At 46.9% G+C, this 25711-nt stretch overlaps 1 long non-coding RNA gene across 1 annotated transcript in view; it reads left to right on the top strand.

The window, feature by feature from the left end:
- The first annotated feature begins 2670 nt into the window (after nt 1-2670).
- LOC138855490 (uncharacterized) overlaps nt 2671-25711 on the top strand; it is a 66604-nt gene continuing 43563 nt past the window's right edge. The window contains exon 1 of the long non-coding RNA XR_011394738.1: nt 2671-2706. This is a non-coding gene — a long non-coding RNA (uncharacterized lncRNA). The remainder of the gene's footprint in view (nt 2707-25711) is intronic.

The following is a 25711-nucleotide window of genomic DNA, read 5'->3' as shown; positions in this document are numbered from 1 at the left end:
TAGTTAAATAATAATTACAGAGTGTACCACTAGAACACCTAGCATGGCTAGGCATTACAGAGTGTACCACTAGAACACCTAGCATGGCTAGGCATTACAGAGTGTACCACTAGAACGCCTAGCATGGCTAGGCATTTCGGGCAGACTTAATTCTTAATTCTTATGGCTAAGTGACTAAATACTAGTTTGTGAGTTTAGCAATGTGAATGCTTTTGTTTTGGCACAGTACATAGTTTCAGTATTGGAGTATCACAGAACAGCAGAAGACTTACAAAGCTGAGATATCACCTCACATGTTAAATGTTAAACTATGTATGACAGTTGTATTTGTGTGTACTTGTGCCTAAATAAGCCTACTGATATCATGTATCTCTTCATGTCTAGCATTCTGTAATTCTGACTTACGGAGTCTGAAGTGATCTGACGATGCCGTTGGGCCTTGTAAGGGCCAGTAGGGCTTCTGCAGTGTTCTTCCATTCTTATGTTCTTATATACTTGTGTTGGGTGGGGTGAGGGAGACTAGGCCATAGAGCTATACCAACATAAATGGCGTGAGGGTTGAGGCGAGTGACCAAGGTGGGTTTAGACAGAGCCAAGAAGAAATCCCCAGCATATGGAGCCTTCATTGCTAGGACGCGAGCTTCGTTTTTTCTTGAGGCATCTTTATTCCGAAACGTTTCGCCTACACAGTAGGCTTCTTCAGTCGAATATAGAGAAGGCAGCAGAAGCAGTAGAGATGCAAAAACGATGTAATCAGTCCATCAGCCTTGAAAACGAAGGTAATCAGTCCCTCAGACTGGAGAAGAGTCTTGTACCATAGTCTGGAACAATGTGAGGCTGAAGCAACGGTACGGAGAGTTATATAGTGTCAGAGGTGAGGATGCACCTCACCTCTGACGTTGATTAACGAGCGACCAGCAGTAACAACCTGGGTGATCAGGTGCTGATCCACCACGAGGCCTGGTCACAGACCGGGCCGCAGGGGCGTTGACCCCTGCAACTCTCTCCAGGGAGACATATGCAGCTGGTCTTTAGCAATGGAGGCGTTGATAATCCTGTGTTCCTGTCTAAATTAGTCAATTTGTTGGTATTTGTTGTGTTATTTCAGGTCAAATCTATGTAATGTGTCTTTCTTGTGCTCATTTTAATGTTATTTAAGGTTATATTTATGTAATGTGTCTTTCTTGTGCTCATTTTAAGGTTATTTAAGGTTATATTTATGTAATGTGTCTTTCTTGTGCTCATTTTAAGGTTATTTAAGGTTATATTTATGTAATGTGTCTTTCTTGTGCTCATTTTAAGGTTATTTAAGGTTATATTTATGTAATGTGTCTTTCTTGTGCTCATTTTAAGGTTATTTAAGGTTATATTTATGTAATGTGTCTTTCTTGTGCTCATTTTAAGGTTATTTAAGGTTATATTTATGTAATGTGTCTTTCTTGTGCTCATTTTAAGGTTATTTAAGGTTATATTTATGTAATGTGTCTTTCTTGTGCTCATTTTAAGGTTATTTAAGGTTATATTTATGTAATGTGTCTTTCTTGTGCTCATTTTAAGGTTATTTAAGGTTATATTTATGTAATGTGTCTTTCTTGTGCTCATTTTAAGGTTATTTAAGGTTATATTTATGTAATGTGTCTTTCTTGTGCTCATTTTAAGGTTATTTAAGGTTATATTTATGTAATGTGTCTTTCTTGTGCTCATTTTAAGGTTATTTAAGGTTATATTTATGTAATGTGTCTTTCTTGTGCTCATTTTAAGGTTATTTAAGGTTATATTTATGTAATGTGTCTTTCTTGTGCTCATTTTAAGGTTATTTAAGGTTATATTTATGTAATGTGTCTTTCTTGTGCTCATTTTAAGGTTATTTAAGGTTATATTTATGTAATGTGTCTTTCTTGTGCTCATTTTAAGGTTATTTAAGGTTATATTTATGTAATGTGTCTTTCTTGTGCTCATTTTAAGGTTATTTAAGGTTATATTTATGTAATGTGTCTTTCTTGTGCTCATTTTAAGGTTATTTAAGGTTATATCTATGTAATGTGTCTTTCTTGTGCTCATTTTAAGGTTATTTAAGGTTATATTTATGTAATGTGTCTCGTGCTCATTTTAAGGTTATTTAAGGTTATATCTATGTAATGTGTCTTTCTTGTGCTCATGTTATCCGTGCTCACTCACGGTTGTCAACTTACTTGTAAATTTACTTTGTTTACATACTTACTTTACTCAGTATACTTACATTACTTACTTAACCTACTTACCTACTCATGTGCTGATTTACTCACGTATTTCAATACTCTACTTCCATTACTTTCTTACTTATTTACTGAAGAATTTACTTGCTGACCTACTTAACTGCCTACATAATTGCATACTTTACTTACATACCTATTTACTTACTAATATACTTGCTTTCTCACCTACTTACCTACTTATTTACTTAGAGAATAACAAAAGTGATGAAATACTTAAGTCACCCAACAAACATTTTTTATGACATATACATTCTAGCAGTAAAAAATCTAAACCATTTTAAGCTTCGTAAAATAATATAAATTATTAATAACAGTTTACATAAGTTAAATAAATAATATAATATATAAAAAATAAATAATAATTATAAATAAGGTGATGGTATTAATTACCGCTAGACTGAATGTCAGTCTGTATCAACAACAGTGTCAGGAAGGAAGTGCCAGGCACTCGGTGAGCTATTTTCCTCTATTATTCCTGTTTATTGGGCAGTGCCACCCTCTGTGGCACTCTGTGAGATAGTCTACTGTGTAGTCTAGCGGGTAGGCTGGGTTATAGGCCGTGACGAGGGGGTTTATAAGGGGAAATATGTGTGTGTGGAGTGGCACTGTCTGTACCCTGGGTTATGACAGTGCCACACCCAGTGCCCTCTCTGGGGCACCTTGTTGGGTAGTGCCAGGGTGTTGTGACCTGACTCTCACTCTGCCACTCTTCGCTGCCACTGACCTGACTAGTACTGCCAGTGGCACTGTTTGACCTGACTTAGTACTGCCATTGGCACTGTTTGACCTGACTTAGTACTGCCAGTGGCACTGTTTGACCTGACTAGTACTGCCAGTGGCACTGTTTGACCTGACTTAGTACTGCCAGTGGCACTGTTTGACCTGACTAGTACTGCCAGTGGCACTGTTTGACCTGACTTAGTACTGCCAGTGGCACTGTTTGACCTGACTAGTACTGCCAGTGGCACTGTTTGACCTGACTAGTACTGCCAGTGGCACTGTTTGACCTGACTTAGTACTGCCAGTGGCACTGTTTGACCTGACTTAGTACTGCCAGTGGCACTGTTTGACCTGACTAGTACTGCCAGTGGCACTGTTTGACCTGACTAGTACTGCCAGTGGCACTGTTTGACCTGACTTAGTACTGCCAGTGGCACTGTTTGACCTGACTTAGTACTGCCAGTGGCACTGTTTGACCTGACTTAGTACTGCCAGTGGCACTGTTTGACCTGACTTAGTACTGCCAGTGGCACTGTTTGACCTGACTTAGTACTGCCAGTGGCACTGTTTGACCTGACTTAGTGCTGCCAGTGGCACTGTTTGACCTGACTTAGTACTGCCAGTGGCACTGTTTGACCTGACTTAGTACTGCCAGTGGCACTGTTTGACCTGACAGTACTGCCAGTGGCACTGTTTGACCTGACTTAGTACTGCCAGTGGCACTGTTTGACCTGACTTACTACTGCCAGTGGCACTGTTTGACCTGACTTAGTACTGCCAGTGACACTGTTTGACCTGAATTAGTACTGCCAGTGACACTGTTTGACCTGAATTAGTACTGCCAGTGGAACTGACCTGACTTTATACTGCCAGTACCATTGACCTGGCCTAGTACTGCCAGTGCCACTGACCTGACTTGTTACTGCCAGTGCCACTGACCTGACTTAGTACTGCCAGCACCACTGACCTGGCCTAGTACTGCCAGTGCCACTGACCTGACTTGTTACTGCCAGTGCCAGTGACCTGACTTAGTACTGCCAGTACCACTGACCTGGCCTAGTACTGCCAGTGCCACTGACCTGACTTAGTACTGCCAGTGTCACTGACCTGACTTAGTACTGCCAGTGCCACTGACCTGACTTAGTACTGCTAGTGCCACTAACCTGACTTAGTACTGCCAGTGCCACTAACCTGACTTAGTACTGCCAGTGCCACTGACCTGACTTAGTACTGCTAGTGCCACTAACCTGACTTAGTACTGCCAGTGCCACTGACCTGACTTAGTACTGCCAGTGCCACTAACCTGACTTAGTACTGCCAGTGCCACTAACCTGACTTAGTACTGCCAGTGCCACTGACCTGACTTAGTACTGCTAGTGCCACTAACCTGACTTAGTACTGCTAGTGCCACTGACCTGACTTAGTACTGCTAGTGCCACTAACCTGACTTAGTACTGCTAGTGCCACTAACCTGACTTAGTACTGCCAGTGCCACTGACCTGACTTAGTACTGCTAGTGCCACTGACCTGACTTAGTACTGCTAGTGCCACTAACCTGACTTAGTACTGCTAGTGCCACTGACCTGACTTAGTACTGCTAGTGCCACTAACCTGACTTAGTACTGCTAGTGCCACTGACCTGACTTAGTACTGCCAGTGTTACTATGTACAAACTTTATTTTAATTATTATTATTGCTTTTTCATTATTATTATTATAATTATTTTTAATAATAATAATAATAATAATGATAACAAATTCTCACTACAGGCAGCACACTCCACCAATATTCAATACACTCAACCTACTCACCATACAAAGCATCCATACTTATTACTGCACCTATTACATACATAGAACACTTAACTCTGATATTAACCCTCCCCTCAAACATCTCCTTGCCAACCTCAACAGAACACATGACCATAACACAAGGCACAGATCACTCTTTGATGTTCCTCGTGTCCATCTCACGCTATGCAAAAACTCAATGCACATAAAAGGCCCTAAAATCTAGAATTCATTACCTGTAAATATAAAAGAAACACTACCTGTTTATAAATTCAAGTCTCTTCTCTAAGATCACTTACTCACCCAAAACCAAATAAATACTGAATAACTGAACCTTATAAATTGTATATCTTAAATGTTACTCACAATTATATCACATAAATGTTAAACCTAGGACCCAATCTAACTTTGTTATTTTTTTAAATACACTACCTAACAGAATACTCCATTCGACTGAATGTACAACAATGAATGCAACCATATGACCTGTCTTTGTAATACTCACTTGTGCTTTATAGTTATCTGTTTACAATAATGTTTTATCACTGATTTCGTCATTGCTTAGTTAATTTTAAGCCAGCCCGTAATGCTATGCATATAAATGGCTTTGGCATGCTGCTCTTACCTGTATTTTTTGTACCTCTGTTTGTATGCTAAAATTTCTAAATAAATAAATAAATAAATAAATAATAATATTATTATTTATATTTTTTTTACTTTTATAGTACATGGATTAATGTGACAAAATTAAAAGACTTTGACTGGACAGTCAAATGCTAATGTAACCTGCGTGGTTTTTGGAAAAGCATTTGACAAATTGACTTCGTAAAACGAGATTAGAAGGTTGGTCGGTCGGTCGGTTATCTCGGTTTAAGGTGTTTTGGCTGTACGAAGGTCATTATATCACCTGTACTTTGATACCTGAAATTGGGATTAATGTAAACTCGTCTTATGTACACTGAGAGATATAAGTATGTAGGCTTATGTACAGGTACAATTAAGTGCAATTATTATTCATGTGTGTAAATTGCCTAGGATAACCTAAAAAGCTCAAAGCGACTTATTTCCATTGTGGTCCTCTTTGTGTTCATCAAGAACTGCAAGAAGCCCCTATCACGAGCCTTTTCCATCCTATGGAGAGGGAGCATGGACACGGGGGTCGTCCCACAGTTACTAAAAACAACAGACATAGCCCCACTCCACAAAGGGGGCAGTAAAGCAACAGCAAAGAACATAAGAACATAAGAACATAAGAACGAAGGAACACTGCAGAAGGCCTACTGGCCCATGCGAGGCAGGTCCAAGTCTCCTACCGGCTTAAGCCAAAGCACCCAACCTAACAGGTCAGGTCACATTGACTTAAGGGAGGAACACGGCAACCGACCTGTTAGCACAAGCTATCAGGTCTAACTCACACCCACCCACATCTACTCATGTATTTATCCAACCTATTTTTAAAGCTACACAACGTTCTGGCCTCTATAACGGTACTTGGGAGTTTGTTCCACTCATCCACAACTCTATTACCAAACCAGTACTTTCCTATATCCTTCCTGAATCTGAATTTTTCCAACTTAAAACCATTGCTGCGAGTCCTGTCTAGGCTAGATATTTTCAGCACACTATTTACATCCCCTTTATTTATTCCTGTCTTCCACTTATACACCTCAATCATATCCCCCCTAATTCTACGTCTTTCCAGAGAGTGCAGTTTCAGGGCCCTTAGTCTATCCTCATAGGGAAGGTTTCTGATACATGGGATCATCTTTGTCATCCTCCTTTGTACATTTTCCAGAGAATTTATATCCATTCTGTAATACGGTGACCAAAACTGTGCAGCATAATCTAAATGAGGCCTAACCAAGGATGTATAGAGTTGAAGAACAACCTGAGGACTCCTATTATTTATGCTTCTTGATGTGAAGCCAAGGATTCTATTAGCTTTATTGCGAACACTTATGCACTGTTGTCTTGGCTTCAGATTACTGCTAACCAGAACTCCTAAATCTTTTTCGCAATCCGTAATATTAAGATCTACATTATTTAGTTTATATGTGGCATGGTTATTGTCCTGTCCAACATTTAGAACTTTGCATTTGTCTATATTAAACTGCATCTGCCACTTCTCCGACCACTGCATCAGTCTATTCAAATCTTCCTGGAGTGCTCGAATGTCCTCGTCAGAATGAATTCGACGGCCTATTTTGGTGTCATCGGCAAACTTGCCGATGTCGCTCTTTATGCCCTCATCTATGTCGTTTATGTAGATTGTGAACAGCAGGGGGCCCAACACTGACCCCTGTGGAACACCGCTCGTAACGCTTCCCCACTCTGATTTCTCCCCATTTATGCAAACTCTCTGCTGCCTATTTGTCAACCATGCCTCTATCCAGGAAAAAATTTCTCCTCCTATTCCATGTGCTTTAATTTTCCTCAATAGTCTCTGATGTGGGACCCTGTCAAAAGCCTTACTGAAGTCCATATACACAATATCATATTCATTACCATGATCTACCTCCTCAAATACCTTAGTGAAAAAAGTTAATAAATTCGTAAGGCAGGAACGCCCCTTTGTAAAACCATGTTGAGATTCGTTGATTAATTTATGCTTTTCAAGGTGGCTACGAACTGCCTCGGCAATTATTGATTCCATAAATTTTCCCACTATGGAGGTTAGGCTTATTGGTCTATAGTTCGAAGCTAAGGACCTGTCACCTGTTTTGAAAATAGGTATCACATTTGCCATTTTCCACTTATCTGGCACCATGCCAGTTTGTAGTGATATGTTGAAAAGATTAGCCAAAGGTGTGCTAAGCTCCTCTTTACATTCCTTTAGAACCCTTGCATACAGTTCATCAGGGCCTGGGGATTTGTTAGGTTTTAATTTATCTATTTGCCTAAGGACCATGTCACTTGTGACCCTAATGGTGCACAGTTTATTATCGTCCTGTTCTACATAATTTATCATTACTGGAATATCGCTGGTATCCTCCTGTGTAAAAACTGAGAGGAAGTATGTGTTAAAAATTCTACACATTTCCTTATCACTGTCAGTGAGCTGACCCGAGGAACTTTTGAGTGGGCCTATCTTGTCCCTGATCTTACTTCTGTATACCTGAAAGAATCCTTTTGGGTTAGTCTTCGATTCTCTTGCAACTTTAACCTCATAATCTCTTTTTGCTTTTCTAATTCCCTTTTTTATTTCTCTCTTTAACTGAATATATCGATTTCTTAATTGCCCCTCTCCTCTTTTGATTTGCCTATATATGCCTCTCTTTTGACCAATCAGATATTTTAATCTATTGTTCATCCATTTAGGATCAATTTTGTTTGATCTGATTTCCCTATTTGGAACATAATTTGACTGAGCAGCTAGAACTATGCCCTGGAAAGCATCATATCGGCAACCATCACCACCTACCTGACCCTTAGTCAGGTCATTCCAGTTCAGCCCACCTAAGTAATTTTTCAGTCCTATGAAATCAGCCAAGCGAAAGTCAGGGACGGAGACTAGATTGCCATTATTAGGGGAATTCCATGATATGTTAAAACTGAGTGATTTGTGATCACTCTCCCCAAGCTCATCATTAACCTCAAGATTATTAATTAGTGTTTCCCTACTGGCAAGAACCAAGTCAAGGAGGTTATTTCCCCTAGTTGGCTCTGTCACAAACTGTTTTAAAAAGCAATCCTGGATCGTATCAAGAAAGTCACCCGACTCTAAATTTCCTGTCAAATTGCTCCAGTCAATCTGTCTATAGTTGAAATCTCCCATTAGCACAACATTTTCGTATGTAGATGCCTTACGAATTTCGTCCCATAGAAGTTTACTGCACTCCCTATCAAGATTTGGGGCCCTGTAAATCACACCCAAAATTAGTTTTTCTCGGCCCTCGAGAAGCTGTAACCAAACAGATTCAGTGGCTGACGCTTCTAATTTAATATCTTGTCTAACACAACAATTTAAATTGTCTCTGACATACATCGCTACTCCACCACCTTTCCTGTTGACCCTGTCAGTGTGGAATAATTTATAGCCTTGTATGTGACATTCAGAGGGCATCTCTCTATCTTTCAGATTGAGCCAGGTCTCTGTTATAGCAATAATATCTATGTTTCCTGCACTTGCAATTAATCTTAGCTCATCTATCTTATTTCTAACACTCCTGCTATTAGTATAGTAAACCTTAAGGGAGCTAGTCCCTTGCTGCCCTCTGCTGTCCCCCTTTGTTTGCTGACCTGTTCTATTGTCTTTATTTATAACTTCATGCTGAATGCCTTTTATACATTTACTGTTTCCAACCCTAGTGTTGCAACCTGCTTGTTTCCCACACACACCCATACCTCTATCTTCCATCAGTTTAAAATCATAGGCATTTCACCAATGGCCTTCTCAATCGAGTCTGCAAGTGCTACCACCCCTGCCCCAGAGAGATGTACCCCATCCCTTGCATACATATCATGTTTGCCATAAAAGTTGTTCCAGTTGTCAATGAATGGGATTGCAAGTTCCTTGCAGTATCTGTCTAGCCAGCAATTTACACCAATTGCCCTAGACAACCATTCATTTCCTACTCCCCTTCTAGGCAAGATGCTACATATGATTGGGATCCCTCCCTTAGACTTAATGAAATCTATAGCTGACCTGTACTTATCTAGCAGCTCTTCTCTCCTACCCTTCCCAATATCATTTCCACCAGCACTGAGACAGATAATGGGCTTGTTCCCATTACCTGACATGATATTATCCAGCCTGTTGACAATGTCCCCAACACCAGCTCCAGGGAAGCACACTCTATCTCTCATCTTCTTATTCCTATTACAAAAAGCACGGTCAACATATCTTACCTGAGAGTCACCAACCACAAGAATGCGCTTACCTTCATTAGCAGGGGCAGTAGTACCCTTACCTTCACTGGCCACTGAAGTACATTCATCCTGGAGAACAGAGAAGCGATTTCCTACCTTCAGATCTTCACTCTTAACTTTCCTTACTCTGATGCGCCTCCCATTACTGTGAACAACTCGCCACTTGTAGCAGGTGCTGGACTGCACCTCACTGCTGGTAGCCGTTGCTACCTCCCCACCTACAGCCTCCTCACAGTGAGAGACAGACTGCACCCCACTGCTAGAAGCCTCATTCCCCACATCTCCAACCACCTCACACTCTCTCCCAGGCCCATTGAGGTGGACCTTCAGCCTCCTAATCTCCTCCTGGAGAAGCAAGACCTCCTCCTTCAACTCTCCAACCTCAGATTTTAAAACACTGCAGAAGCAAGCCATGCTTTGTAACCGTCCACGCTAATCCCCAAAGCAGCTCAGGGTCTGTGACCTCACGTGACGACTGACCACTGAACACTGGCGACTGACCACTGAACTACAGACCAATAGCACTAACATCCCATATCATAAAAATCTTTGAAAGGGTCCTAAGAAGCAAGATCACCACCCATCTAGAAACCTATCAGTTACACAACCCAGGGCAACATGGGTTTAGAACAGGTCGCTCCTGTCTGTCTCAACTATTGGATCACTACGACAAGGTCCTAAATGCACTAGAAGACAAAAAGAATGCAGATGTAATATATACAGACTTTGCAAAAGCCTTCGACAAGTGTGACCATGGCGTAATAGCGCACAAAATGCGTGCTAAAGGAATAACAGGAAAAGTCGGTCGATGGATCTATAATTTCCTCACTAACAGAACACAGAGAGTAGTCGTCAACAGAGTAAAGTCCGAGGCAGCTACGGTGAAAAGCTCTGTTCCACAAGGCACAGTACTCGCTCCCATCTTGTTCCTCATCCTCATATCTGACATAGACAAGGATGTCAACCACAGCACCGTGTCTTCCTTTGCAGATGACACCCGAATCTGCATGACAGTGTCTTCCATTGCAGACACTGCAAAGCTCCAGGCGGACATCAACCAAATCTTTCAGTGGGCTGCAGAAAACAATATGAAGTTCAACGATGAGAAATTTCAATTACTCAGATATGGTAAACATGAGGAAATTAAATCTTCATCAGAGTACAAAACAAATTCTGGCCACAAAATAGAGCGAAACACCAACGTCAAAGACCTGGGAGTGATCATGTCGGAGGATCTCACCTTCAAGGACCATAACATTGTATCAATCGCATCTGCTAGAAAAATGACAGGATGGATAATGAGAACCTTCAAAACTAGGGAGGCCAAGCCCATGATGACACTCTTCAGGTCACTTGTTCTATCTAGGCTGGAATATTGCTGCACACTAACAGTACCTTTCAAGGCAGGTGAAATTGCTGACCTAGAAAATGTACAGAGAACTTTCACGGCGCGCATAACGGAGATAAAACACCTCAATTATTGGGAGCACTTGAGGTTCCTAAACCTGTATTCCCTGGAACGCAGGAGGGAGAGATACATGATTATATACACCTGGAAAATCCTAGAGGGACTAGTACCGAACTTGCACACGAAAATCACTCACTACGAAAGCAAAAGACTTGGCAGACGATGCACCATCCCCCCAATGAAAAGCAGGGGTGTCACTAGCACGTTAAGAGACCATACAATAAGTGTCAGGGGCCCGAGAATGTTCAACTGCCTCCCAGCACACATAAGGGGGATTACCAACAGACCCCTGGCAGTCTTCAAGCTGGCACTGGACAAGCACCTAAAGTCAGTTCCGGATCAGCCGGGCTGTGGCTCGTACGTTGGTTTGCGTGCAGCCAGCAGCAACAGCCTGGTTGATCAGGCTCTGATCCACCAGGAGGCCTGGTCACAGACCGGGCTGCGGGGGCGCTGACCCCCGGAACTCTCTCCAGGTAAACTCCAGGTATACAGTGGACCCCTGGTTTACGATATTATTTCATTCCAGAAGTATGTTCAGGTGCCAGTACTGACTGAATTTGTTCCCATAAGGAATATTGTGAATTAGATTAGTCCATTTCAAACCCCCAAACATACACGTACAAACACACTTACATAAATACACTTACATAATTGGTCGCATTGGGAGCTGATCGTAAACCAGGGGTCCACTGTATTTTGTTCTGTTAATAGGTATAACAGGAAGGGTAAAATAAATTGTGTTTAAATTTCTCACAGGCTACAAAAACTGGTTGTAAACTCAAGAAGGTTCAGTCTCGGCAAAGTAAAAAGTTCATTACCCCTTGGTGCAGTCCTGCCACCATTTATGTTTCTTATCCTCATAGCAGATGATGGACGAGAATGCTAACCATAGCTTCGTATCATCTTTTGCACCTGATATCAAAATATGACAGTCACCTCAATAGAAGGTGCAGAAATATTATTGGGATTTCCTCACTGCTTGCCTAACCTGTTGGCATGACCTACTTACGCTAGTGGATTTGTCCAATGTTGACTGCCTCCTCCTGCTTCTCTGCTCACCTGACTACAGTACAGGAATGCCCCACATATACAACACCTTGTTTCGGTGTTCCAAGTTTTCGTTGGTTTTCAGCTGAGCCATTGTTATTTTTTTTTTTCCAACAAACCAGCCGTATCCCACCGAGGCCGAGTGACCTAAAAAGAAAAACAAAAGTTTTCCTTTTTAAATTTAGTGATGTGTACAGGAGAAGGTGTTACTAGCCTCTTTCTCCCGGCATTTTTGTTGCTTCTTATGACATACATGGCTTAAGGAGGACAGAATTCTTTTCCACTCACCCATGGAGATTGTTCATTAAGTTTGGTGATTTTACTGTTTTTTTCTGTTTTTGTAAAATAGCTGCATAAAGGAAGGGTGACCAGTGCCATATTTTAAAGTATCTGACCAGCCAGGCTGAGGTTCGTATGTCATGTTACGTGCATCCAACAGTAACAGCCCGACTGATCAGGCTCTGATCCACCATGAGGCCTGGTCACAGGCTGGGCCGTGGGGGTGTTGACCCCTGAAACCCTCTCCAAGTATACTCCAGGTATACAGTAAGTTGTCACTTAATATCATTTCATTTAATGTCATTTCATTATAACATTGATGAAAAAAAAAACTGACTCCTGGCTGGGGATAGTGTCTGTGTGGAGTTGCATATTCTCCCCATGTCTGCATGGGTTTTCTCTGGGTTCTGTGAAGTTGCACATTCTCCCCATGTCTGCATGGGTTTTCTCTGGGTTCTGTGAAGTTGCACATTCTCCCCATGTCTGCATGGGTTTTCTCTGGGTTCTGTGAAGTTGCACATTCTCCCCATGTCTGCATGGGTTTTCTCTGGGTTCTGTGAAGTTGCACATTCTCCCCATGTCTGCATGGGTTTTCTCTGGGTTCTGTGAAGTTGCACATTCTCCCCATGTCTGCATGGGTTTTCTCTGGGTTCTGTGAAGTTGCACATTCTCCCCATGTCTGCATGGGTTTTCTCTGGGTTCTCCAGTTTCCTCCTATATCCCAAAGATGTGTGCATTAGGTTAATTGGCATGTCTAAATTGTCTCATTATGACTATGTATGGGTGTGTGTGAGAGTGCGCCTGGCGATGGAATGGCATCTTGGCCAGGGATGGTTCCTGCCCTATGCCCTGAGCTGCCACTGCAACCCTGAACTTATGTGGTATGAAAGCACTCAGTGAGCCCACCATATTTGTTATTGTTTAATTTTGAACTGCATGGTGGTAGGAGATGCTCCTTACAACTTTCACTTCGCAAACATTTATTCCTTGATTTAACTCTGTTGCAGTGATTGCTAAAAGTGCTCTGTTGCACCCTGATATTTATATTAATTAGCCTGTGGTAAAATTGGTTTTGTTATACGTTGTTTCGCTTAACCCTTTCAGGGTCCAAGGCCCAAATCTGGAGTCACGCACCAGTGTCCAAGAATTTTCAAAAAAAAAATTTGTTATTTTTTCTTATGAAATCGTAGAGAATCTTTTTGTGAAGGTAATAAAACAAAAAGTACGAAATTTGGTGGAAAATTGACGAAATTATGCTATCGCGAATTTTGATGTGTCAGCGACATTTATGAATTGGCGATTTTGCCGACTTTGACTCCCATTTTAGGCCAATTACATTATTCCAATCAACCAAATTCTTAGCTATTTCACTAGTATTACTTCTATTCTATCGACTGAGCACAAGAAATCGCCAAGTCAACTGTTTCAACTACAAAATAAAGTGATCAGAAATTGGTAATTTGGCCAATTTAACACAAAGTTCAAAATATTCCAATTTCAAAATAGGGTCCAGAATAAACAATGTAGGCATTCCTGGCACTAAACTAACATTTCCTCTGTTCATTAGTTATGTTTTGAGGCTTTACAAATAAATTCCATTTTGATTTTTTATTCACAATGAATTTTTATTCACACCAAAAAATAGAAGATTTACTGTTATGCAATACTGTAATAATTGTATAAATATCATCACCATATTTGTGAATGTATATTAGACCCACCAGCTGGCGTGTATTAGACGTGTGAGGTCGTTTGTTTACTCTTGAACATCAGCAAAAATTTAACATTTCCGCTACTTTGAGCTCAGTTTCAAGCCATTTCCAGTGCTAAAACCAATCAAAATCATCTCTATTTCTGTAATATGTCTTCCATTCTATCAAATGAGACCAAGAAATCACAAATACAACTATAAAAAACATACGAAAAAACACTGCAAAGTTGCTGTTTTAATCGAAAAATCATGATTTAAGTTTTTTTCTCATTATGCACAGTGTGCTGCAGGATCTGTTTTATGTGGTGCACACATACCACATAGATGTATTCTCTCATATCTAGGCCCAAATGTACCACTCACAGTTTATCAGAGTGAGCTGAGCTCATGGCGTAGATCTACGGTTTGGACCCTGAACGTAAAGCCGTAGATCTACGGGACGGACCCTGAAAGGGTTAAAGTCGCAGTTTCCATGAACCTATTGACGACATTAAGTGAAGACTTACTGAACTGTGTAGTTATTTTATTAACTCCAGGCTGAGGAAGGGATTACCTCCAACTTCTCATTTGCCACTTTTATTCTCAGTATTGGACTGAAGAAGCCAATGGCTGGCAAAATGTTTCCCAAATGTTGCACAAGTGTCTCTTCAAAAATTTTACAAATACAGTGGGCCCCGGTTAACAATATTTTTTCATTCCAGAAGTATGTTCAGGTGCCAGTACTGACCGAATTTGTTCCCATAAGGAATATTGTGAAGTAGATTAGTCCATTTCAGACCCCCAAACATACACGTACAAACGCACTTACATAAATACACTTACATAATTGGTTGCATTGGGAGGTGATCGTTAAGCGGGGGTCCACTGTACAGCCTCTCCTCACTTAGCGACGTACTCATTTACCAACGACTCAGACTTATGATGAGCTCTCTGACCAGTATACATTCGTAAATAATTTATATTAGAGCTGATTTCCTCCATTCTGTTTATTACAATATACAGTACACTACTATATAAGCATTAAAATTATTCTAAAAATGTTATAAATGGTGCAAAGGTGACATTAAAACAATATCAAAGATGGTTGACACAAACCCACTACCATTATAGTATGCTCCTTGCTTAGTGACGAATTTGTTTACTGACGTGGTCTTAGGAACGGGACTCCGTCGTTAAGGAAGGAGAGGCTGTATATGTATAAAGAAAATCTTCATTTTGGAAACTAAAAAAAAAAAAATATGATGTTTAATGGTGATAGATTTTACAGCATGGGTATGGGAGAAATGAAGATCTCAATACAAGCACAGTACAGGAGAGCCCTGTTTGTATGGCTAAGCAAATATCAACGGTGGGTGAAAAAGAATGTTTTTTCAACATTGAATGCATCTGAAATACGTTTTTTCAGCATTGAATGCATCTGAAATACGTTTTTTCAACATTGAATGCATCTGAAATACGTTTTTTCAACATTGAATGCATCTGAAATACGTTTTTTCAACACTGAATGCATCTGAAATACGTTTTTTCAACATTGAATGCATCTGAAATACGTTTTTTTCAACATTGAATGCATCTGAAATACGTTTTTTCAACATTGAATGCATCTGAAATACGTTTTTTCAACATTGAATGCATCTGAAATGCGTTTTTTCAACATTGAATGCATCTGAAATACGTTTTTTCAACATTGAATGCATCTGAAACACCTGACAACATATTTACACCATCATATATTAAATGTTCCATACAGCTAGGCAGAAAAGTAAAATAAATACACATTACATACAATCATCTTCTTTCAACACACCGGTCATATTCCACTGAGGCAGGGTGGCCCTAAAGATAAGATAAGATAAGATAAGATTTCGTTCGGATTTTTAACCCCGGAGGGTTAGCCACCCAGGATAACCCAAGAAAGTCAGTGCGTCATCGAGGACTGTCTAACTTATTTCCATTGGGGTCCTCAATCTTGTCCCCCAGGATGCGACCCACACCAGTCGACTAACACCCAGGTACCTATTTGCCGCTAGGTGAACAGGACAACAGGTGTAAGGAAACACGTCGAAATGTTTCCACCCATCGGGAATCGAACCCTGGCCCTCCGTGTGTGAAGCGGGAGCTTTAGCCACCAGGCCACCGGGCCTGGTAATGTATATATCCAGAAGAGGTTACTAGCCCCTTGCTCCTGGCATATTAGTCGCCTCTTACGACACACATGCCTTAGGGAGGAAGAATTCCGTTCCACTTCCCAGTGGAGATAAGAGGAAATAAACAAGGACAAGAACTAGTAAGAAAATAGAAGAAAATCCAGAGAAGTGTGTATATATATGCTTGTACATGTATGTGTAGTGTGACCTAAGTGTAAGTAGAAGTAGCAAGACGTACCTGAAATCTTGTGTGTTTATGAGACAGAAAAAAGACCTTAAAATATGGTGCACATTGCCCTTAACTTGTGCAACTGTTGCGGGAAAATGATCGAAAAGCAGTAAAAGCACCGAATATACAGTGGTACCTTGACTTACAAGTGCCCCAACTTATGAGTTTTCCAAGTTATGAGCCGTCGCTCAGTCGATTTTTTTGCTTTGAGATGCAAGCCAAAATTCAAGTTACAAGTGAGCTACAGATACGCCGCCACTAGTTGGTGCAGCGAATGCCACAACATCCGCCCAGCATTGTAAGTAAGTTTATTCAGATATACACAAATACAGTTACATAGATTATCATACATAGCAGCATATGTGTAGAGAACCTAGGATAACCCAAAAAAGTCAGAGTGACTTATTTCCATTGGTGTCCTTTTTTTACCTTATCAATAATATTACATTAATATAAAAGATCAAATGTGGCAGGTAAGAAATTATATAAAAAGATACATAAAACAAATTATAAAATATTGAATAATGATGATAAAGGTGGGGGAGTTGAATGGTGGAGGCGCAGGTAGTTTGGTGGGGGAAGCCCAGGGAGTGGGGTTATGGGAGGCACGGGAGGGTACACTACACACAGGGGAAGCCCAGGGTGTGGGGTTATGGGAGGCACGGGAGGGTACACTACACACAGGGCAAGCCCAGGGTGTGGGGTTATGGGAGGCACGGGAGGGTACACTACACACAGGGCAAGCCCAGGGTGTGGGGTTATGGGAGGCACGGGAGGGTACACTACACACAGGGCAAGCCCAGGGTGTGGGGTTATGGGAGGCACGGGAGGGTACACTACACACAGGGGAAGCCCAGGGAGTGGGGTTATGGGAGGCACGGGAGGGTACACTACACACAGGGGAAGCCCAGGGTGTGGGGTTATGGGAGGCACGGGAGGGTACACTACACACAGGGGAAGCCCAGGGTGTGGGGTTATGGGAGGCACGGGAGGGTACACTACACACAGGGCAAGCCCAGGGTGTGGGGTTATGGGAGGCACGGGAGGGTACACTACACACAGGGCAAGCCCAGGGAGTGGGGTTATGGGAGGCACGGGAGGGTACACTACACACAGGGCAAGCCCAGGGTGTGGGGTTATGGGAGGCACGGGAGGGTACACTACACACAGGGCAAGCCCAGGGTGTGGGGTTATGGGAGGCACGGGAGGGTACACTACACACAGGGGAAGCCCAGGGTGTGGGGTTATGGGAGGCACGGGAGGGTACACTACACACAGGGGAAGCCCAGGGTGTGGGGTTATGGGAGGCACGGGAGGGTACACTACACACAGGGGAAGCCCAGGGTGTGGGGTTATGGGAGGCACGGGAGGGTACACTACACACAGGGCAAGCCCAGGGTGTGGGGTTATGGGAGGCACGGGAGGGTACACTACACACAGGGCAAGCCCAGGGAGTGGGGTTATGGGAGGCACGGGAGGGTACACTACACACAGGGGAAGCCCAGGGAGTGGGGTTATGGGAGGCACGGGAGGGTACACTACACACAGGGGAAGCCCAGGGTGTGGGGTTATGGGAGGCACGGGAGGGTACACTACACACAGGGGAAGCCCAGGGTGTGGGGTTATGGGAGGCACGGGAGGGTACACTACACACAGGGGAAGCCCAGGGTGTGGGGTTATGGGAGGCACGGGAGGGTACACTACACACAGGGGAAGCCCAGGGTGTGGGGTTATGGGAGGCACGGGAGGGTACACTACACACAGGGGAAGCCCAGGGAGTGGGGTTATGGGAGGCACGGGAGGGTACACTACACACAGGGCAAGCCCAGGGTGTGGGGTTATGGGAGGCACGGGAGGGTACACTACACACAGGGGAAGCCCAGGGAGTGGGGTTATGGGAGGCACGGGAGGGTACACTACACACAGGGGAAGCCCAGGGTGTGGGGTTATGGGAGGCATGGGAGGGTACACTACACACAGGGGAAGCCCAGGGTGTGGGGTTATGGGAGGCACGGGAGGGTACACTACACACAGGGGAAGCCCAGGGAGTGGGGTTATGGGAGGCACGGGAGGGTACACTACACACAGGGGAAGCCCAGGGTGTGGGGTTATGGGAGGCACGGGAGGGTACACTACACACAGGGCAAGCCCAGGGTGTGGGGTTATGGGAGGCACGGGAGGGTACACTACACACAGGGGAAGCCCAGGGTGTGGGGTTATGGGAGGCACGGGAGGGTACACTACACACAGGGGAAGCCCAGGGTGTGGGGTTATGGGAGGCACGGGAGGGTACACTACACACAGGGGAAGCCCAGGGTGTGGGGTTATGGGAGGCACGGGAGGGTACACTACACACAGGGGAAGCCCAGGGAGTGGGGTTATGGGAGGCACGGGAGGGTACACTACACACAGGGGAAGCCCAGGGTGTGGGGTTATGGGAGGCACGGGAGGGTACACTACACACAGGGGAAGCCCAGGCACAGGGGAAGCCCAGGGTGTGGGGTTATGGGAGGCACGGGAGGGTACACTACACACAGGGGAAGCCCAGGGTGTGGGGTTATGGGAGGCACGGGAGGGTACACTACACACAGGGGAAGCCCAGGGTGTGGGGTTATGGGAGGCACGGGAGGGTACACTACACACAGGGGAAGCCCAGGGAGTGGGGTTATGGGAGGCACGGGAGGGTACACTACACACAGGGGAAGCCCAGGGTGTGGGGTTATGGGAGGCACGGGAGGGTACACTACACACAGGGGAAGCCCAGGGTGTGGGGTTATGGGAGGCACGGGAGGGTACACTACACACAGGGAAAGCCCATGGTGTGGGGTTATGGGAGGCACGGGAGGGTACACTACACACAGGGGAAGCCCAGGGTGTGGGGTTATGGGAGGCACGGGAGGGTACACTACACACAGGGGAAGCCCAGGGAGTGGGGTTATGGGAGGCACGGGAGGGTACACTACACACAGGGGAAGCCCAGGGTGTGGGGTTATGGGAGGCACGGGAGGGTACACTACACACAGGGGAAGCCCAGGGTGTGGGGTTATGGGAGGCACGGGAGGGTACACTACACACAGGGGAAGCCCAGGGTGTGGGGTTATGGGAGGCACGGGAGGGTACACTACACACAGGGGAAGCCCAGGGTGTGGGGTTATGGGAGGCACGGGAGGGTACACTACACACAGGGGAAGCCCAGGGTGTGGGGTTATGGGAGGCACGGGAGGGTACACTACACACAGGGGAAGCCCAGGGTGTGGGGTTATGGGAGGCACGGGAGGGTACACTACACACAGGGGAAGCCCAGGGTGTGGGGTTATGGGAGGCACGGGAGGGTACACTACACACAGGGGAAGCCCAGGGTGAGGGGTTATGGGAGGCACGGGAGGGTACACTACACACAGGGGAAGCCCAGGGTGTGGGGTTTTGGGAGGCACGGGAGGGTACACTACACACAGGGCAAGCCCAGGGTGTGGGGTTATGGGAGGCACGGGAGGGTACACTACACACAGGGGAAGCCCAGGGTGTGGGGTTATGGGAGGCACGGGAGGGTACACTACACACAGGGCAAGCCCAGGGTGTGGGGTTATGGGAGGCACGGGAGGGTACACTACACATAGGGCAAGCCCAGGGTGTGGGGTTATGGGAGGCACGGGAGGGTACACTACACACAGGGCAAGCCCAGGGTGTGGGGTTATGGGAGGCACGGGAGGGTACACTACACACAGGGCAAGCCCAGGGTGTGGGGTTATGGGAGGCACGGGAGGGTACACTACACACAGGGCAAGCCCAGGGTGTGGGGTTATGGGAGGCACGGGAGGGTACACTACACACAGGGGAAGCCCAGGGAGTGGGGTTATGGGAGGCACGGGAGGGTACACTACACACAGGGCAAGCCCAGGGAGTGGGGTTATGGGAGGCACGGGAGGGTACACTACACACAGGGCAAGCCCAGGGAGTGGGGTTATGGGAGGCACGGGAGGGTACACTACACACAGGGGAAGCCCAGGGAGTGGGGTTATGGGAGGCACGGGAGGGTACACTACACACAGGGGAAGCCCAGGGTGTGGGGTTATGGGAGGCACGGGAGGGTACACTACACACAGGGGAAGCCCAGGGTGTGGGGTTATGGGAGGCACGGGAGGGTACACTACACACAGGGCAAGCCCAGGGTGTGGGGTTATGGGAGGCACGGGAGGGTACACTACACACAGGGCAAGCCCAGGGTGTGGGGTTATGGGAGGCACGGGAGGGTACACTACACACAGGGGAAGCCCAGGGTGTGGGGTTATGGGAGGCACGGGAGGGTACACTACACACAGGGCAAGCCCAGGGTGTGGGGTTATGGGAGGCACGGGAGGGTACACTACACACAGGGCAAGCCCAGGGAGTGGGGTTATGGGAGGCACGGGAGGGTACACTACACACAGGGGAAGCCCAGGGTGTGGGGTTATGGGAGGCACGGGAGGGTACACTACACACAGGGGAAGCCCAGGGTGTGGGGTTATGGGAGGCACGGGAGGGTACACTACACACAGGGCAAGCCCAGGGTGTGGGGTTATGGGAGGCACGGGAGGGTACACTACACACAGGGCAAGCCCAGGGAGTGGGGTTATGGGAGGCACGGGAGGGTACACTACACACAGGGGAAGCCCAGGGTGTGGGGTTATGGGAGGCACGGGAGGGTACACTACACACAGGGGAAGCCCAGGGTGTGGGGTTATGGGAGGCACGGGAGGGTACACTACACACAGGGCAAGCCCAGGGTGTGGGGTTATGGGAGGCACGGGAGGGTACACTACACACAGGGCAAGCCCAGGGAGTGGGGTTATGGGAGGCACGGGAGGGTACACTACACACAGGGGAAGCCCAGGGTGTGGGGTTATGGGAGGCACGGGAGGGTACACTACACACAGGGGAAGCCCAGGGTGTGGGGTTATGGGAGGCACGGGAGGGTACACTACACACAGGGCAAGCCCAGAGTGTGGGGTTATGGGAGGCACGGGAGGGTACACTACACACAGGGGAAGCCCAGGGTGTGGGGTTATGGGAGGCACGGGAGGGTACACTACACACAGGGCAAGCCCAGGGTGTGGGGTTATGGGAGGCACGGGAGGGTACACTACACACAGGGCAAGCCCAGGGTGTGGGGTTATGGGAGGCACGGGAGGGTACACTACACACAGGGCAAGCCCAGGGTGTGGGGTTATGGGAGGCACGGGAGGGTACACTACACACAGGGGAAGCCCAGGGAGTGGGGTTATGGGAGGCACGGGAGGGTACACTACACACAGGGCAAGCCCAGGGAGTGGAGTTATGGGAGGCACGGGAGGGTACACTACACACAGGGCAAGCCCAGGGAGTTGGGTTATGGGAGGCACGGGAGGGTACACTACACACAGGGGAAGCCCAGGGAGTGGGGTTATGGGAGGCACGGGAGGGTACACTACACACAGGGGAAGCCCAGGGTGTGGGGTTATGGGAGGCACGGGAGGGTACACTACAAACAGGGGAAGCCCAGGGTGTGGGGTTATGGGAGGCACGGGAGGGTACACTACACACAGGGCAAGCCCAGGGTGTGGGGTTATGGGAGGCACGGGAGGGTACACTACACACAGGGCAAGCCCAGGGTGTGGGGTTATGGGAGGCACGGGAGGGTACACTACACACAGGGGAAGCCCAGGGTGTGGGGTTATGGGAGGCACGGGAGGGTACACTACACACAGGGCAAGCCCAGGGTGTGGGGTTATGGGAGGCACGGGAGGGTACACTACACACAGGGCAAGCCCAGGGAGTGGGGTTATGGGAGGCACGGGAGGGTACACTACACACAGGGGAAGCCCAGGGTGTGGGGTTATGGGAGGCACGGGAGGGTACACTACACACAGGGGAAGCCCAGGGTGTGGGGTTATGGGAGGCACGGGAGGGTACACTACACACAGGGCAAGCCCAGGGTGTGGGGTTATGGGAGGCACGGGAGGGTACACTACACACAGGGCAAGCCCAGGGAGTGGGGTTATGGGAGGCACGGGAGGGTACACTACACACAGGGGAAGCCCAGGGTGTGGGGTTATGGGAGGCACGGGAGGGTACACTACACACAGGGGAAGCCCAGGGTGTGGGGTTATGGGAGGCACGGGAGGGTACACTACACACAGGGCAAGCCCAGGGTGTGGGGTTATGGGAGGCACGGGAGGGTACACTACACACAGGGCAAGCCCAGGGAATGGGGTTATGGGAGGCACGGGAGGGTACACTACACACAGGGGAAGCCCAGGGTGTGGGGTTATGGGAGGCACGGGAGGGTACACTACACACAGGGGAAGCCCAGGGTGTGGGGTTATGGGAGGCACGGGAGGGTACACTACACACAGGGGAAGCCCAGGGAGTGGGGTTATGGGAGGCACGGGAGGGTACACTACACACAGGGCAAGCCCAGGGTGTGGGGTTATGGGAGGCACGGGAGGGTACACTACACACAGGGCAAGCCCAGGGTGTGGGGTTATGGGAGGCACGGGAGGGTACACTACACATAGGGCAAGCCCAGGGTGTGGGGTTATGGGAGGCACGGGAGGGTACACTACACACAGGGGAAGCCCAGGGTGTGGGGTTATGGGAGGCACGGGAGGGTACACTACACACAGGGGAAGCCCAGGGAGTGGGGTTATGGGAGGCACGGGAGGGTACACTACACACAGGGGAAGCCCAGGGAGTGGGGTTATGGGAGGCACGGGAGGGTACACTACACACAGGGGAAGCCCAGGGAGTGGGGTTATGGGAGGCACGGGAGGGTACACTACACACAGGGGAAGCCCAGGGAGTGGGGTTATGGGAGGCACAGGAGGGTACACTACACACAGGGCAAGCCCAGGGTGTGGGGTTATGGGAGGCACGGGAGGGTACACTACACACAGGGCAAGCCCAGGGAGTGGGGTTATGGGAGGCACGGGAGGGTACACTACACACAGGGCAAGCCCAGGGAGTGGGGTTATGGGAGGCACGGGAGGGTACACTACACACAGGGCAAGCCCAGGGAGTGGGGTTATGGGAGGCACGGGAGGGTACACTACACACAGGGCAAGCCCAGGGTGTGGGGTTATGGGAGGCACGGGAGGGTACACTACACACAGGGCAAGCCCAGGGAGTGGGGTTATGGGAGGCACGGGAGGGTACACTACACACAGGGCAAGCCCAGGGTGTGGGGTTATGGGAGGCACGGGAGGGTACACTACACACAGGGCAAGCCCAGGGTGTGGGGTTATGGGAGGCACGGGAGGGTACACTACACACAGGGCAAGCCCAGGGTGTGGGGTTATGGGAGGCACGGGAGGGTACACTACACACAGGGCAAGCCCAGGGTGTGGGGTTATGGGAGGCACGGGAGGGTACACTACACACAGGGCAAGCCCAGGGAGTGGGGTTATGGGAGGCACGGGAGGGTACACTACACACAGGGGAAGCCCAGGGAGTGGGGTTATGGGAGGCACGGGAGGGTACACTACACACAGGGGAAGCCCAGGGAGTGGGGTTATGGGAGATGCGGGAGGGTACACTACACACAGGGCAAGCCCAGGGTGTGGGGTTATGGGAGGCACGGGAGGGTACACTACACACAGGGCAAGCCCAGGGTGTGGGGTTATGGGAGGCACGGGAGGGTACACTACACACAGGGCAAGCCCAGGGAGTGGGGTTATGGGAGGCACGGGAGGGTACACTACACACAGGGCAAGCCCAGTGTGTGGGGTGAGGGCACTTCCCTATACACGGATTGCACACTGTTGTTCACACTGTCCTACTTACAATAAACACAATATTTATTTGTTTCCCATGTACATCATGAAAGATATGGGTATGTGACTCCTTAAAACCAGTATGTGACTCCTTAAAACCAGTATGTTCCCATCGTCTTCACCTGCACACCCTGCCTCTTCCCCCTTCCCCGTGGTGTGGGGGAAGAGGAACTGAGTAGTCCCAACCTCGTTTCTCTCAACACCACATTGCTTCCCACAAGACATGCCTCTAATGATTCCATGCGTTGACATGTACATATTCATTTGTAAGTTAACTGGAAGCATGGCACCTGTGCTGCAGGTAGATGTGTTTTTGGAGGCCTTTCGAGTTTTGTACATACGTGGCTGGCACCCAAGCACAGTGGGTCCAGGGCAGTCTCCACTACCACCACTCATCAACCTTCACAAACTGCACAACACTTCCATTATTTACATTGAAATGATGCAAGACTTATCCTTGAAAATCGCCGTAGAAGCATCTCTCATGTTGTGCTTGCGTTTTGTGCTTTTTGTGCAGTTATTTTGCCACATTTCTTTTTTATAACCATGGGTTCTAAGAAAGTAGGTGCAAAGGACAGTATGTGGAAAAAGACACTTATGTACAGTTCAGGACATTTATTAAAGGAAACGTTTCGCCACGAGTGGCTTCTTCAGTCCTAATACAGAGAAAACTAAGAAAACACACATATATATAGTGGCGGGAGTCAGGTGAGGTGAAGCGTGGGTAGAGGTGGTAATAGTAGTAGTAGTAGTAATGGAACTAAGGAGGTGAGGTTAGAGAGGGACCTGCTGGCATCAAGTAACACCAGTTCCCAGGATGGGTAATATCCTCTTGCTTAGTAATTTTGAAATACTGTAACTACCGGATTTTTGCTTTATAGTGTTACTGACAGAAATTAGTGCAGCTTCAATGCATTTTCTCCGTCTTAAGTCGTCTTCTTTAATAACTAGTTTAGCTTCATTGAATTTCATGAGGTGTCCAACATCGTCTCTATGTTGAACACATGCGTTTTTGCGGTCATCATTTCTGCAAGCATTTTTGTGTTCTGCTATTCTAATGTCCAGAGTTCTGGCTGTTTCCCCTACATATACTTTGTCACACCCCCCACATGGTATAGTGTAGATTCCTGCACTTGTGCCAGAATCATGCTTGGGTTTTTGTATCAGGTTCCTAATAGTAGTTGAAGAGCTGGTAGATATTTTAGCCAGTTTTCTGTCAAACATTTTTGAAACATTAGTGGCAACGTTGCTGACCGGTAAAACGATGTAACTTGGAGGCTTTTCTTCAATTTGATAGGTGTTGGTCTTGCTGAGGATACGTGTTGCACGTTTCCTGCAGTCACGTATGAAGTGTAGGGGAAAGTGTACTGAGAAGAGGATGATGATGTCTATTAAATTAAAGGATGAAA

The sequence above is a fragment of the Cherax quadricarinatus genome, chromosome 96, assembly GCF_038502225.1.
Source record: "Cherax quadricarinatus isolate ZL_2023a chromosome 96, ASM3850222v1, whole genome shotgun sequence".
Taxonomy (NCBI): Eukaryota; Metazoa; Arthropoda; class Malacostraca; order Decapoda; family Parastacidae; genus Cherax; species Cherax quadricarinatus.
The sequence above is the reverse complement of the archived record's forward strand: the minus strand, read 5'-3'. Positions and strand labels throughout refer to the sequence as shown.